Consider the following 10,859-nt stretch of genomic DNA (forward strand, 5'->3'; position numbering starts at 1 on the left):
AGGTACAAGTAAGATTAACTACCTAGGAATTAACTAAATAAGTGGAAGATCTCTACAATAGAAAACTAATGAAAGAAATTGAAGAGGACACATTAAAAAAATGGAAAAATATTCCATGTTCATGGATTGGAAGAATCAATACTGTTAAAATGTCTGTTCTACCCAAGGCAATCTACAGAATCAATGAAATCCCCATGAAAGTACCAAGGATACTCTTCACAGAAATAGAAAAAAAATCCTAAAATTTATATGGAACTCAAAAAACCCAGGACAAAGCTATCCTAAGCAAAAGGAACAAAACTGGCAAGATCACATTACCTGACTTCAAATTATACTGCAAAGCTATAGTAACCAAAATGGCATGGTACTGGCATAGAAACAAACACATATACTAGTGGAATGGAATAGAGAACCCAGAAATAAATCCATACATCTACAGTGAATTCATTTTTTACAGTTTCCAAGAGCATACACTGGGGAAAGGACAGTCTCTTCGATAAATGGCACTGGGGAAAACTGGATATCCATAGGGAGAAGAGTGAAACTAGACCCTATCTCTCACCGTATACAAAAATAGAATCAGCCTGGCATGGTGGGTCATGCCTGTAATCCCAGCACTTTGGGAGGCCGAGGTGTGTGGATCACAAGGTCAGGAGTTCGAGATCATCCTGACCAACATGGTGAAACCCCGTATCTACTAAAAATACAAAAATAAGCTGAGTGTGGTGGCACGTGCCTGTAATCCCTGCTACTCAGGAGGCTGAGGCAGGAGAATCACTTGAACCCGGGAGGCAGAGGTTGCAGTGAGCCGAGATCACTCCACTGCACTCCAGCCTGCATGGCAGAGCGAGACTCTGTCTCAAAAAAAAAAAATATATACATCTAAGACCTCGAACTAGGAAACTACTTCAAGGAAACATTGAGGACACTCTCCAGGACATTGGACTGGGCATGGATTTCTTGAGTAATATTCCATAAGCAGAGGCGATGAAAGCAAAAATGGACAATGATTAATGGTTAATGGTTCATATTAAGTTAAAAAGCTTTTGCATAACAAAGGGAACAATCAACGAAGTAAAGAGACAACCCACAACATGGAAGAAAATATTTGCAAACTATCTGTCTGACAAGGGATTAATAATACAATGGATGAAGAACTCAAACAAGTCTATTGAAAAAAAAAAAATCTAATAATCCATTTAAAAAATGGGCAAAAGATCTCTATAGACATTTCTCAAAAGAAGACATATAAAGGGCAAATAGGTATATGGAAAGGTGCTCAACATCACTGATGATGAAAGAAATGCAAATCAAGACTACAGTGTGATATTATCTTCCCCAGTTAAAATGGCTTATATCCAATAGACAGGCAATAACAAATGCTGGCAGGAATGTCGAGAAAAGGGAACCTTCATACACTGTTGGTGGGAATATGAATTATTACAACCACTATGGAAAACAGTTTAGAGATTCTTCAAAAAAACTAAAAATAGAAGTACCATATGATCTGGCAATGCAGCTACTAGATATATACCCAAATGAAAGGAAATCAGTATGTCAAAAGATACCTGTACTCTGTTTATTGCAGTGCTACTCACAGTATTGAATATTCCAAGATTTGGAAGTAACCTAAGTGTCCATCAACAGATGAATTGGTAAAGAAAGTGTGGTACATATGCACAATGAAGTACTGTTCAGCCATCAAAAAATAAAATGAGATCCTGTCATTTGCAACAACATGGACGAAACTGGAGGTTACTATGTTAAGTAAAATAAGCCAGGCATAGAAAGACAAACTTCACTTGTTCTCACTCATTTGTGGGAGCTAAAAATTAAAACAATTGAACTCATGGAGATAGACAGTAGAAGGATAATTACCAGAAACTGGGAAGGGTAGTAGAGAGGAGTGGGTAGGGGACAAGTGGGGATGGTTAATGGGTACAAAACATAGTTTGAAAAAATGTATAAGACCTAGTATTTGCTAGCACAACAGGGTGACTATTTTAAAAAATAATTTAATTGTACATTTAAAAATAACTAAAAGTGTGTAATTAGATTGTAACACAAAGTATAAATGCTTCAGGTGATGGATACCCCATTTACTCTGATGTGATTATTATGCATTACATGCTTGTATTAAAATATCTCATGTATCCCATAAATATGTACACCTACTATGTACCCAAGAAAATAGAAAATTAAAAAATAATACAATGGTGTACTGTATGTTTAGTATGTAGAGGCAGCTATAATGTACACTGTAGGAAAGTACAAAGTGATGCTGCTTCTGTCTATGGATTGGGAATGGACAGTGGATCAGCAAAGGCATGACAGAGACCATGATGTGAAATGTGGTTCTAGAAGAATGGGTAGGAATAAGCATAGAAGACAAACTATTTATATCCCGTGACCCAACAATTTTACTTCTAGGCTATTTAGAATAAATAACCAGGCATATGCATGAGTGTTATTGCAACAATGGATAAGAACAAAAAAATGCTGTTTTCAACAATAAAGCATTGTATAAATAAATTATGGTGCAGCCACCTTATAGAATATTAATGTAGCTGTTTAAAAGTGTGTTGTAGAAGAATACAGGAGAAAATGTTCATTACATTGTGGGGTGAAAAAAGGTAACTTTTAAGTTTGTATATTTTGATTCCAAGTGTGTGTATATTTATATAAAGCATATAAATATACATATAATTAGAAGAAAGATATTCTCTGTGATGCTAACTCTGTTTATCTTTGAATGGTAGAATTATGAATAATTATTATTGTTATTCTTTGTGCTTTCCAGAATATTTTTCTAGTAGATCATTTTGGTAACCAGAAAAAAATTACTGAAGAACAAAAATAATTTTGCTGATAATACAAGAAACACTCTGGGATGTGTTGTCAATTGTCTTGAATTCAAGTTTGCTGATACTATACTGTGAATATATGAACTTGAGCAATTTATGAATTATATGGATCTCATTTCATCATCTACAATTGAGGTTTTTTTCTCATGTTTATTTCTTTATTTCCTTCTTATAATTTACTTATGTTTATATACTAGGTGAGATGACTTGGTTAAATGGCAAAGAATAATGCATGAACATTCTAATATATCAAATCAACCCATCATTACCTTTTGCTATTTGTATTATACCACCTCCATCATAACAGAGCAGGAATATGTTCTGTGGAACATATATGTTATTTGGAACAATCTCAATGGATTTTTGAAATATGTGTTTCCCTTGATAAGTGTGGTAGGTGGCCCCCAAAGGTATCTATGTGCTAGATAGAACCTGTGAATATTACCTTATTGCAGATCTGTTTAAGGTAAGGATCTTGAGATAGAGTGATTATCTTGTACTTTGTGGGTGGGCCCTTAATGTAATCATAAGTGTCCTTATAGGAGAAAGGCAAAAATGTAATGTACAATTGATCTTTGAATAACATGGGTTTGAACTGTGCAGGTCTACTTAGATGCAGATTTTCGTTTGCCTTTACTACCACTGAGACAACAAGACCAACCCCTCCTCTTCCTCCTCCTCCTCAGTCTACTTAATGTGAAGATGAGCATGATCCACTTTCACTTCATGAATAGTAAATATGTTTCTGTCCTTATAATCTTCTTAATACCATTTTCTTTTGTCCAGCTTACTTTATTGTAAGAATACAGTATATAATACATATAACATATAAAATATGTGTGAATCAACTATTTATGTTATGAGTAAGGCTTCCAGTCAACAGTAGGCTATTAGTAGTTATGTTTTGGAAGAGTCAAAAGTTTTACATGGATTTTGGACTGTGTGTTGGGGGGGTTGACACTCTGAACCCCTATGTTTTTCAAGGGTCAACTGTATTGTACTTTTAAAAATGTGTTGAGAGGATAGACATATTAAGTGATCTTACCACAATAATTTTTAAAAGTATTCTGGGAGAAGAGGGGATGTTTACATGTTGGGGAGGGAGCAGTGTGAATGACATCAGATGCCACAGGGAAGACTAAGGAAAGGTCTCTGATGACCACGGGAGAAAGTGTAATTTGAGAATCAGGAACAAGTGGGACTGCAGAAGTTAAAGGATGATGATAAGTTAGGAAACGAAATTCAGACCACTTCTCTCACTGCAGCAAAGGAAAGAAGATGACGTTACACAAGTCAGCAGAGTCAAGTAAAGGCTTTTGAAAATGTTGATTTAAGAGCAAAAGAGAAGAAAGCACAGAAGAAACTGATGATTTTAAGAAAAAAGAAGAATGTGAAAACAATATTCAATTCTAAAAAAGATATGATCAAGACTACAGTTGGTAAGGAACAGATTACATTTTCTAAAGAAATATTTGGGAATTACTTGTCCCAGGCATGACCTCTGCTTCCTGAAGGAAGGAATCATGTTGATTTCATTCACTCTGTATCCATGGGAACTAATACAGTGCTTAATACAGTTGCTCAATAAAACATTGTTGCTAAGAGGGAGGCGGAGAGAGAGAGAGTGATTGAAATTTTACTACACAGAAAAAGGAATGTGATGGAAGCAGAGAGACATTTGAAGATGCTATGCTGCTAGCTTTGAAGATGGAGAAAGAGGTCACAAGCCAAGGAATGCAGGTGATCTTTAGAACCTGGAAAAAGAAGTGAAACTAATTCTTCCCTGAGTTTCCAGAGAGAGCATGGCTCTGCTGACATCTTGACTTAAGCCAAATGAAACTGACTTCACACTTCTAGCCTCCAAGACTGTAAGATAATAAATTTCTGTTGTTTTAAGCCACTACGTTTGTGGTAATTTATTATAACAATGGAAAGCCAATATGATAGGATTTTCATATTTTTTAATATGTCACATTATCCCATGGAACACTGAGAAGTCTTTGTATAATTTATCCCAAGCTGTATTTTGGTCCTGAAAATGCAAGTCTCTAAAGACTAGCCTCCATTCTTCTTTCTCTTTTCTAACGAAGGTCTAGGACTTTACCTCTTAAAATTCCTTGAAAGTTCAGTATTCAATAAATATAAGACTATTCAGGCAGGTAGAAAGCAATAGAGCAGGAATGTAGTCTTCTAAGAATTATATTTAAATGAACAGTAAAGTTTCAGGGTTCAAAATCAATGTGCAAAAATCATTAGCATTTCTATACACCAATAACAATAAAGCAGAGAACCAAATCGAGGGCTCAATCCCATTTACAATAGCTGCAGAAAAAAGTACCTAGTAATACATTTAACCAAGCAGGTGAAGGATCTCTACAAGGAGAACTGTAAAATACTCATGAAGTAAATTATAGGTGATACAAACAAATGGAAAGAATCACATGCTCATGGATTGGAAGAATCAATATCATTAAAATGACCATATCACCCAAAGTGATCTATGGATTCAATGAAATTCCTATCAGTTTACCAACATCACTTTTCCACAGTATTAAATAAAAAGGACTAATATCCAGAATATACAAAGATCTCAAACAACTCAGTAAGAAAAAAACAATCTCATTAAGAAGTGAGCAAAGGACAGGAACAGACATTTTCAAAAGAAGACATTCAAGTGGCCAAGAAACATATGAGAAAATGCTCAACATCACTAATCATCAGAGAAATGTAAATTAAAAAAATGAGATATCATCTTATACCATTCAGAATGACTACTATTAAAATGTCAAAAAAATAACAGATGTCGGCAAAGATGCAGACAAAAGGAAACACTTATACACTGTTGGTGTGAATGTAGATCAGTACTGCCTCTATGGAAAACAAAGTTCCTCAAATAACTAAAAGTAGAATTACCATTCCACGAGGCAACCTCACTGTTGGGTTTCTACCCCAAAGAAAACAAATTATTATGTAAAAAAGACATCAGCAATCGTATGCTTATAGAGGCACTATTCACAATAGCAAAGTCATGGAATCAACCTGTGTCCATCACATATGATTGAATAAAGAAAATGTAGTACATATAAACCATAGACTACTACTCAGCCATAAAATGATAAAATCATGTCTTTTGCAGCAACATGAAACTGGAGGCTATTATCGTAAGTGAAATAACTCAGAAACAAAGTCAAATATCACATATTCTTACTTTTAAGTGGGAGCTAAACAATGTGTACACATGTACATACAGAGTAGAATAATAGACATTGAAGACTCCAAAAGGTTGGAGGTGAGAGAGGGGTAAGGGATGAGAAGTAAATTACCTATTGGGTATAATGGACACTATTTGGGTGATGGTTACACTAAAAGCCCAGACTTCACCATTGTGCGATATAACCATATAACAGAACTGCACTTATGCCCCCTAAATCTATAAAAAAATTAAATTTTAAAAAATGAAGAGATTGGACCAGATAAAACTTATGCTTTCTGAGGTGTATTTTTTAATGTTAACAGTATAGATGTCATTTTATTCTTTGAATATTATTCTCTTGAGGATCATTTTTTATTACGCTTACACTCTCACTATTTTGAGAGTATTACAATGTAAATAACTGCATAGCTAGCTTCTGCTCAACGGATATCTTGTTTTAAATATATTGTCTTTTATTATTATTTTTTAAATTGTCACTTTTATGATTTCATACTAGGAAACTGTGATGCTAGAGCGTCACAGACATTGAGGATATAATTTGGACAGATTGGTAGTTTCATGTTTTGGGCATTTCCATAATATGATTTAAGTGAACCTGACTTGCATTCACCTTTAACTATTGCTCCTTTTCTTCGAGGTCAAGTGTCTTGCAAGAGTAATCTGTGTTTCACTGGGTCTCCATTTACTCATCTTCATTCATTCTTTAACTCATCAACATCCTGAATTTTTGCTTTGTTTATCTTTGTTCCTGTGGTGGCTACCACAGCAGTCGCTACATTTTAAGTGTTCAATAACTCTTTTGAAATCGATAAGGTTTTTCATCACCCACTTTCCTGCAGGGAAGAATTCCTTGAGAAATCTTGATTGTGCCCTTTATTTTCTATTAAAAAATAGCAATGTAATCTCTAATGAGAATAAAAAATAGGGAGCAGCAGTTTGCAGATATCAAACTGTTATCAAAAATATAGTGAGAGAAGTGGTGTTTGAGGGACACAGAAGCCAATTATTTCTCTAAATGTTCTGTGCTCTCTCCTTGAATCTGGACAGCCTCTAGATCCAGAGGTCAAAATGCAATGCTCTCATATCACATGTTGGTCAACTTATATTCTAAGACAATATGAAACCTGCTACATTTTCTATAGAAATATTTTTGAAAATATTGTGTCCCTGTTAAAAAAAAGCCTGCATGGGAAATTTATTTTATAGAAAAAGTATAATTTAAAAATCGTTGCTTCCTTTAGAAACCTTTGATTTTACCTTTTTTGCCAATAAAAACTACACAGCATACTTTTTTTTTTTTTTTTTTTTTGCTGGGCTACTAGAAAGTGTAGCGCTAAATATGTGGGTTGCCTTATTTTAGCAGTTACTTAGATCTTACGGCTAAGGTCTGGGATTGTGATGAAGTTTTAACCTTCACAGTAATCCCAATCAGTTATTTACAGATGTCTAGAGCACCAGCCAGAGAGTTAGGTATAGCATGCATACTCAAATGGGAGAGAGCTGTGATGGATTCTTTACTCTGCCATCAGTGGGAATTCGAGAGTGGTGGGATGAATGTGTGCATTTTCTGGTCATGGTCTGTGTGTGCTACTTATTTACTCCACTTTTATCTCTATTTAATTTTCCTTGGAACAGAGTGAAAAAAAAATTTGTCATCATGATCTATTTAGTTTTGTATCAATTTCACCAAGCAATTTGTTTCATGGAGTATTTCAGGGTGTCAGAATCAACTATACCAAAACTCTGTATAACATTTGAAACACAAGGTAAGCAGTCTATTCACAAAGTAATTAAGAAATTTAATTAATTCTAATACTCTACTGTATACTAGATATAGATGTATTTTATACATATATACATATATATTTGCACACATATATACATATGTAAAAACTTGCAACATACCAAATGGATGTAGACATTAATAATACCCAAGGATCTTCAGTCTGCAAAATCTATTCAAATGATCACTTCATAATCTACAACTCTTAATTTCTTTTCCTACAGAGCATGTTTTTATTTTATTTATTTTTTTTCTTACATCTTCCAATTCCTTCAAATTCCCCAGGACTTGGGAGTATGGGCTGACTTTTAGGGGAATTCTTTCCTAGCTGTCTGGGTCATTCACTCTTGTCTACTGAGTATTTGTGACATGCCAAGACTTTTACTTTGTGCCAGTAATTCAGGAGAGAAGGCAGATGGCCATAGTGCCTGCCCTCTAGGGACTTAAAGCCTAGATCCTGCCTCCTTGAGCCAGAGCTCTTGACCCTTTTTTTTTTTTTTCTGGAAGTCATGATGGTAAGTAGTTATTCTCATTAAACAGAGGACCATGTGTCGCGACTACTATTCCTAATGTCATTGAGTTGGAAAGGCATCATCTCTTACTTTTCTTGGTTCTTATCCTTCTAGCAACCTATTTTGACTTGGAGAAAGAGTTGCTTTCTCCATTCTGTTTAATGGCTAACATATCCACTCAATCAGACAAAGCCCAACTCTCTCCCCAATTGTAGCCATTAATTTAATGTATTTATAGTAAGTTGTTTCATTTTCTCTTTATAATGATATGAGATACAAATACTACTCTAATGAATACCAAGCATCCATGGGCTTGACTTTTCTGTCAATACATAATATAGATATATTAAATACCTGGATCTGTAAGCCTCCTGGAAACTGATAATCTATTTAGCATAAACATCCTATGTTCAAATTGATCTTTTCCCTGGTCTTTGCTTTCCCTTTCCCCCACCTTTCTTTATGTTTTCTGCTTCCTTTCTTTCCCCTTTTATTATTTGCTGACACTAAGCAATGTTCAAGTCAACGGGTTAGATCTATGCTGTCCATGAAAGTAAGCCTTTAGTAGAGAATTCGTTTTTGGCGTTCCCTTCAGATGCTGCCTAATTTTTTTCTTCACAGAGAAACTGTGGAACTTGCTGCCCTACATGATGACAATTTGTGCTTGAAAAGTTACAGTCAGAGCTAATTAATGCTGCTGATCATTTGAGGAATTTCTCTTTTAGCAATTATGCTAAACTTGGTTAAAATAGTGGCTGGTTGGATGAAACAGGAAGTTGTTAAAAAAAAAAAAGCAACAAAAACTTGACTCATGAAAGCATTTCCAGCCTGAAATTTAATAAAAAAAGATGCCTTACCTTCTCCTTAAGGTTTGATATGCTATTCCCATAGGCTGAGGGAGTTGTTCTGTTCTAAATCTTTGCTGAAACAGCTTCTGAAATGTGTTTGATCCAATTGGGTATTATTAGGTGATATAATTTGAAAATGTGTCCCTACCTAAATCTCATGTCAAATTGTAATCCCTAATGTTGAATGTGGGACCTGGTGGGAGGTAACTGGATCATGGGGGTGGGTTTCTCATGAATGGTTTAGCTTCATCCCTCTTGGTACTGTTTTATTGACAGTAGGTGAGTTCTCATGAGATCTGGTTGTTTAAGAGTGTGTAGCCCCTCTCCCTTCTCTCTCTTGCTCCTACTACTGCCGTGTAAAACTCACCTTCCACCATAATTGTAAGTTTCCCGAGGCCTCCGCAGAAGCTGAGCAGATGCCAGCACCATGCCTCCTGTACAACCTGCAGAATAATAAGCCAATTAAACCTTTTTTCTTTATAAATTGCCCAGTCTCAAGCATTTCTCTATAGCAATACGAGAATGGCCTAATAACCTGGGTAAAAGGGGCATAGTCTACACATTGTTTATGAGAGTTTGCTCCTAAAAGGTCACTTTTTCTTCTGACTGATACTTGAGAAAAGAGAAAAACAAAATATTTAACTGCTTTTGAGTTGCTGAGACCCTCCCAAGCCTGCCCAGGTAGGTCTCATTGGCTGAGGGTTGAGGTTGTGGTGGGGATAAAACCTTCCCAGACTCTAATAGAAATAAAAAGGAAGTCGATGATGGAAGTAGAAAATCTAAACTCTTAGGGTTAGCATGCTTAGATAAAGCCCATCATCAGCTCTTTAAATTACTACCAGGAGACTCCATGTTGGCTGTTTTAACCTTTGCTAAAGCAGTCTGAGAATCTGTCCAGTTTACTTCTTAATAAAACTCTTCTTAATAAAACTTCTTCATAAAAACGAAGCTGGCCATCAGAATCAAATGCACAGTGAGCTCTCTAGGTGAACCAGAGCAGCAGTTTGGTCTCAGATTCCTGCAGTCCGACATTTCACTTTGTTTCCTGTGACACTTGTACAAAACCTCAGAGTTTTGTCCCTTCCTTTCTCTTCGATTATTTCACAGTCAGTATGTCAGTGAAGTTTTCAGCTGATGGCATAAGCATCTCTTGTAGGAACAAAATAAGATCCAAGAGGTATGAGGTTAGGTGAATGTACCAACTTTGGCAGTTACCAGTTCTTGCTAGCAGCTCTGGCTTCAGAACACCTTCCACCTGACTCTCCCACAGTGATCATAACCACAGATACGGGGAAAAAACCTTGAAAGGCTACTTGTCTCAGGCTCATACCTTTGGGAAGATCATAGCCTAACTCTGCTGAGTCCCCCAAGAGCACATGCTTTTTAGGATGCCTTTCAGTAGCAGCACAGTTAGCTGAATAACATTGCAAAGTAAATCACATTTAACTCTGGGACCTTTCCATTTTCTTCCTGAGATCCTTTCCCATTTTCTCATCTCCCTTTCCTTCATCCCTCAGTGACAGTGTCCTCTCGATGATCAGAGCAGGTCATTTGGCTGTCCACTCAGGTTCTTCCTCTCTTCTTCCTGTCCCCGAGGCTCTAATTTTTAAATATAACTGAACATCAGAATCACCTGGG

Source organism: Hylobates moloch, unplaced genomic scaffold, assembly GCF_009828535.3.
Source record: "Hylobates moloch isolate HMO894 unplaced genomic scaffold, HMol_V3 SCAFFOLD_4, whole genome shotgun sequence".
Taxonomy (NCBI): domain Eukaryota; kingdom Metazoa; phylum Chordata; class Mammalia; order Primates; family Hylobatidae; genus Hylobates; species Hylobates moloch.